At 51.7% G+C, this 6,000-nt stretch overlaps 1 protein-coding gene across 2 annotated transcripts in view; it reads right to left on the bottom strand.

Moving 5' to 3' along the window:
• Nucleotides 1-5,646, bottom strand: part of PTGES (prostaglandin E synthase) — a 40,751-nt gene extending 35,105 nt beyond the window's left edge. The window contains exon 1 of one of the 2 annotated variants that reach the window (XM_010360931.2): nucleotides 5,522-5,646. The gene's annotated coding sequence lies outside the window, so the exon portion shown is untranslated. Of the gene's footprint in view, nucleotides 1-5,514 lie in introns of both variants that reach the window. The other variant, XM_030920336.1, reaches the window with a different exon arrangement.
• Between the last annotated feature and the right edge of the window lie 354 nt (nucleotides 5,647-6,000).

The raw sequence follows: 6,000 nt of genomic DNA on the forward strand, positions 1-6,000 counted from the left end.
AGCCTCGTTCCCGTCACGCAGACTGGAGTGCAGTGGCGTGATCTTGGCTCACTACAACTTCTGCCTCCTGGGTTCAAGCGATTCTCCTGCCTCAGCCTCCTGAGTAGCTGAGACTACAGGCACTCACTGCCATGCCTGGCTAATTTTCTGTATTTTAGTAAAGATGGGGTTTCACCATGTTGCCCAGGCTGGTCTCAAATTTCTGAGCTCAGGCAATCTGTCTGCCTCAGCCTCCCAAAGTGCTGGGATTACAGGTGTGAGCCCCCACGCCCTGCAAATATTGACAAATTATTAGTGAGATATTTAACTTTTTTTCCCGTATTAGGTCTCAAGGTCCAGTGTTGATTTTACACTCACTGCACGTGTCAGTTGTACTCAATTTGGACTCACCACATTTTGGGTGCTCCGTGACCACACCTGGCTTGTAGCTGCCATACTGGACAGCACAGTTCTATAAAAAGAGATGGGCAAGTGTCATTTACTTTTTACTATGTAATAAAATGTTCTAGGGCCAGGTGCAATAGTGACTCACGCCTGTAATCCCAGCACTTTGGGAGGCTGAGGCAGAAAGAACCCAGGAGTTCGAGACCCCATCTCTACAAAGAAACAAAAAATTAGCCGGCCATGGTGGCACGGTTCTATAGTCCCAGCCTCTTGGGAGGCGGAAGCAGGAGGATTGCTCCAACCCAGAAGCTCGAGCTGCAGTGAGCTATGATCACGCCTGTGAATAGCCACTGCACTCCAGCCTGGGCAACATGGCAAAAGCCCATCTCAAAAACAAAACAAACAAAGCAAGATGAAGCTGCCTTTGAGGGAGGTGCCCAAGTCACGGGCTGATTTTGAGCAAACTGGTCTTAAAGGTCACCTCTACAAACCCCAACTTAATGCAGAAAGAGCAGCAAAAATCCCTTTTCCCTCCATCTGTGAAATGGGAAATGTTAAAAAAGGAAAATAAAAATAAAAATAAAAAAGCTCCCCTTTCCATCCAATATAATAATCCCAAACCAGGGGCTGAGTTTCACTGTTTGAAAAGTGCTTATTTTCTGTGAGCACTTCACGCATTAAACTTTCTTTCTTTTTTTTTTTTTTTTTCTGAGACGGAGTCTTTCTCTGTTGTCCAGGCTGGAGTGCAGTGATGCGATCTCAGCTCACTGAAACCTCCGCCTCCTGGGTTCAAGTGATTCTCCTGTCTCAGTCTCCGGAGTAGCTGGGATTGCAGGTGCCTGCCACCACGCCCGGCTACTTTTTTGTATTTTCAGGAGAGACAGGGTTTCACTGTGCTGGCCAGGCCAGTCTCAAACTCCTGACCTCAAATGATCTGCCCACTTCGGCCTCCCAAAGTGCAGGGATTACAGGCGTGAGCCAGTGCACCTGGCCACATTAAACATTTTTCTTTTCCTTTTTTTTTTTTTTTTTTTTTTTTTTTTTTAGGCAGAGACTGGCTCTGTCACTACGCTGGAGTGCAGTGGCACGATCTTGGCTCACTGCAATCTCCGCTTCCCAGGTTCAAGTGATTCTCCTCCCTCAGCCTCCTAAGTAGCTGGGACTACAGGCGACTGCCACCACACCTGGCTAATTTTTGTATTTTTAGTAGAGACAGTGTTTCACCATTTTGGCCAGGATGGTCTCCATCTCTTGACCTCATGATTTGCCCACCTCTGCCTCCCAAAGTGCTGGGATTAGAGGCATGAGCCACTGCACCCAGTGACATTAAACCTTCTTAACCCACTTGCAGACAAGGGGAAACTGAGTCCTGGAGAGGCCAACTCACCTGAGGAGCAGGAAGGATAGAAGCCCTGAGCCCCCGCCTGGTTACCACCAGGCACTACTGCTTCCTGGCTGAGCACCATACTGAGCCTCACTTCTTCCATCTCTAAAATGGGCATGATAATAGACCTTCCTTCTCGGATTACTGAGATAGTCCAGGTAGGGAATCGTACCTGGTGTTACATGTAAGCTCTCATTGCTATTGATATTGCTGTTGTTATTTTAACAACTGAGACTCAACCAGGCCAGGCTAAACCCAGAGGCAAAGCTTTTATGCAGAGGACAAGCTTTTATCCAGTCCCACCAGCTAAAAGGGGTAGGAAGTGAGTGCACTACCAACCACATTTACTCAGACAGTCAACAAATACGCAGCAGCCACTTAGGACACACAAGGAAGTTAACTCATCCCCCTTATGACCCTGGGTCGCCAGGGTTAGATGTGCTCCTGCCAACATAGCCTGAGGAGGAGGGAGTGTTTTGTGGGAGCCACCTAATACCCTGTCCTCCACACCCGGTGAGGTCAGCACTCACTTTCCCACAACTATTGGGTAAACACACACCCAGCAAACCCTGCCTGAGGTCCAGGGCCAGAGACTCACATGTGAAGGTCTGTAGCCCTCCACTGACTGTCAGTGCAATGGGGTAGAGACTGGGAGAGAAATCATTGTCTCAGGTGCAGTGGCTCATGCCAGTAATCTCAGCACTTTGGGAGGCTGAGGCAGGAGGATTGTTTGAGCCTTAGGAGTCTGAGACCAGCCTGGGCAATACAGGGAGATCTTGTCTCCACAAAAAGTTTAAAAAAAAAAAAAATAGCCAGGTATGGTGGTGTACGTCTGTGGTCCTCGCTACTTGGGAGGCTGAGGTGGGAGGATCGCTTGAGCCTAGGAGGTCGAGGCTGCAGTGAGCCATGATCATGCCATTGCACTCCAGCCTAGGTGCAAGAAAGAAAGAAAAGAAAGAGAGAGAGAAAAAAAGAAAGAAGGAAGGAAGGAAGTGGGGGAGGGGAGGGGAGGGGAGGGGAGGGAAGGAAAGAGAAGGGAAGGGAAGGGAAGGGAAGGACAGGTTTGTCTCTCAACATAAGAAGCAAAATGAAGACCTGTGTGTCTACCAGGTGAGGAGAGAAGCACAGAGAAGAAAGGGGAGGGTTGGTGGGTCCCCCAGGAGCCTGGCTGGCTGGTTGGAAGCCAGAAGGTGTACTGGACAAGGCCCAGAATGTGGACCTGCCTGGGCCCCTATAAGGGGTCCCTCCCCATTCACAGGTAGACGCATTGCCCTGAGGTAGACACATCTCCCCCAGGGAAGAAGCCCTCGACCACTCCTCACGTGCAAGCCACATGCTCCTCTCACAGCTCCCACCACCATGGCCAGAGCTGATGGGCAGGGATGAGCACCTGGCTGCAGGCAGCCAGTGGTGAGGCCAGCCAGCAGCCGATGAAGTCAATAGCCCGGCCAGAGCTCCACCCAAACAGGCCCTCCCCAGGTGTGAACTGAAGATGCAAGCAAGAGACAGAAAGGTGGATGTGGACCTGGGCTGATACCCACTCCCCAGAGGAGGCTGGGCTCGGGGACAAGGACTGGGCTACCAGCAGCAGGAGTGGCCAGAAGAATATGTACCCCTGGGGATGACAAGAAGCCCCTATAGTGAAATCCATTTCTGCCCTTCCCCGGCCCTGGGGTCTTCACCTAGGTCCTGTGCCCACGAGGTCTTGGGCCCCAGCATCCTCACTGTGAACCCCTTTATCCCGGGGTCCTCAGTGCGTGTCTGGCCCAGCAATGGCAATGAAACTGACAAACTGCCACACACTAGAGCTGGTTCCCGCGGCTCTGCCACCTGCTCTGTCGAACGCTGGGGTCTACCAGAAGCCACGGCCCCTGCCAAAGGTCATTTCAGGTCTCACTTGTCATCTGGGTACTTAGGGTAAAAGGATATTTTCTGTGCAAGCCCCTCATTGCTTCCCTGTCTCTCCCAACCCCTAACTCCACCACCATGAAGGCCTCTCTGCTCTCACTCCCTCCAAGAGCTGGATTTTCCCTGGCACAGAGAGCATAGCACTGACCCAAACGAGCCCTTTGCCACGTGCGTCCTGCCAGGCTGTTCTCCGGGCATGATTCTGGCCACACAGACCCATCAACTGCCACTGGAGCTGTGGGTGTGTTGTCACTGTGAAGCACATTACTGCAGCAGCTGAGAGGAGAGACCAACCAGCACCCTGGCGAGGGGGCCGGATGCAGAGGTTGGGAAGCCACAGTTTGGCTTAAGCCAAGCAGAAGATTTGGCCCAAGAAAACCTCCTGGACAGGGTGGCCAAGAGACAGAGCTTCAGCTCAGGCTGGGACACCAACTAGGCAATAAAATTAATGATAATAATTGTCATTATATAACAATGTTGATGACATTACTGGCCAACTTTACCTGCCAGACACTGGGCTTTATGTGGATCAGCTCATCGTCCTCATGTAGCAATCCTAGGAAGTGGGTCTATAATTATCCCTATTTTATTGTATTTTATAATTTTTAGAGGTGGAGTCTTGCTCTTGTCACCCAGGCTGGAGTGTGATGGCATGATCTTGGCTCACTGCAACCTCTGCCTCCCAGTCTCAAGCAATTCTCCTGCCTCAGCCTCCTGCGTAGCTGGGACTACAGGTGCGTGCCACCACACCTGGCTAATTATTTTGTATTTTTTAGTAGAGTGGGGTTTCACCATGTTGGCCAGGCTGGCTTTGAACTCCTGACCTCAGGTGATCCACCTGCCTTGGCCTCCCAAAGTGCTGAGATTACAGGTGTGAGCTACCTCACCTGGCCTAATATCCCCATTTTGGAGATGAGAAAATTGAGGTTCAGAGGAGTGACATGACTCAACCAATGTCTGTGCTAAACTACAGTAAGATATAGATAGATGATAGGTAGATGATTGATGATAGATAGATAGATAGATGGATAGATAGATAGATAGATAGATGACAGATAGATCCCTATGTCTATTTACCTACATACCTACCTATTGACCTATCTACCCACCTACCAACCTGCCTACCTCTCTATGTGATAGATGTGAAAAAGACTCTTCAGAGAACTGACTCTGCTGATGCCCAGAGTAGGTCGGGAGATTCATCGAGCTGATCTCCCATGCTGGGCCAGTTGGATGTTCTGACCTTACCCAGAGTATCTGGATTCCAATTAACTATCTCAGAACCACAGTAAAGGAGCGTGTGCACGACAGTTGATTGCTCAGCCCAGAGCACAGGGCTGGGTAATCTTACTCCCAGAGGGTTCTGAGGTTGGAGCCTGAAATGGACCAGCTATGTCCCTCGCCATCCAGCCCCACCCCAACCCTGGAGCCAGGGACCCACGCAGCCCAGCTTGACAGTCCTGGGAGGCCCTGACCCCCGGCTGGGATCTCATCATCAGCAATGCACCCAGGTCCTGGGGACAGCATGGTCTAGGGCCTCTAAATTGGCCATTATCCCAGCGGGGAGAAATGCTTCTCCCTCCTGGCTGAAAGCTGTTTTTGCTCCCAGTGATCACTTGTTCCCCAGCTCTGCACAGATTGACCCACACACCCAGACAAGCAAACACAGCAGGCCTGAGACCAGAGAGCCAGGGTGAGGCCTTGGCAGAACAGCCATTGGAATGGGAGGTTGGAGTGTCCCCAGATGGTGCTGGAGGGTGGGGTGGACCTCTCACCACAGCAGAGTCTCCAACCGGAGGCTGGGCTTCACCCAGGACTGCCGTGGCCCTCCCTCTCACCTCTTACCCCGTCCCCAGGCGCCTCTGCCTGAGCTCATCAGGCAGTGACCGCAGCCACGTCACTCGGGAGGCCTCGGCCAGCTTGAAATCCAGGTGGCTCCGGGATCCTGCCTGTTCCTCCCTCTCTCTCAAGCATGACTCAGGCAGGGACTGGCCCTGAGCTGCGGAAAGGCTCTCCACTTTTACACAATCGCTTTCCTCACTCAAACCACAGGCCCTGTGGGGGCCCTCTCCTCTGTCTCTCAACTCTCTGCGGTTAGGGTTCAGATGCTGGGCAGATGAAGACCCTGTTTGCTGCGGGAGGCCAAGACCAAGCCTCAGGAAATTGCCACAGTGAAGAGAAACTTCCTCCAGGGACACCCTCTGCCCTGCACTACTGGGTCTCAGAGTTTCTTCGTCCTCCCTCCTCCCTCCTCCTCTTCCTCTTCCCATCTCCTCCTTCCTTTTCCTCTTCTCTAACCAAGAAAATGACCTGATAACTAAATT

This window comes from Rhinopithecus roxellana, chromosome 16, assembly GCF_007565055.1.
Source record: "Rhinopithecus roxellana isolate Shanxi Qingling chromosome 16, ASM756505v1, whole genome shotgun sequence".
Taxonomy (NCBI): domain Eukaryota; kingdom Metazoa; phylum Chordata; class Mammalia; order Primates; family Cercopithecidae; genus Rhinopithecus; species Rhinopithecus roxellana.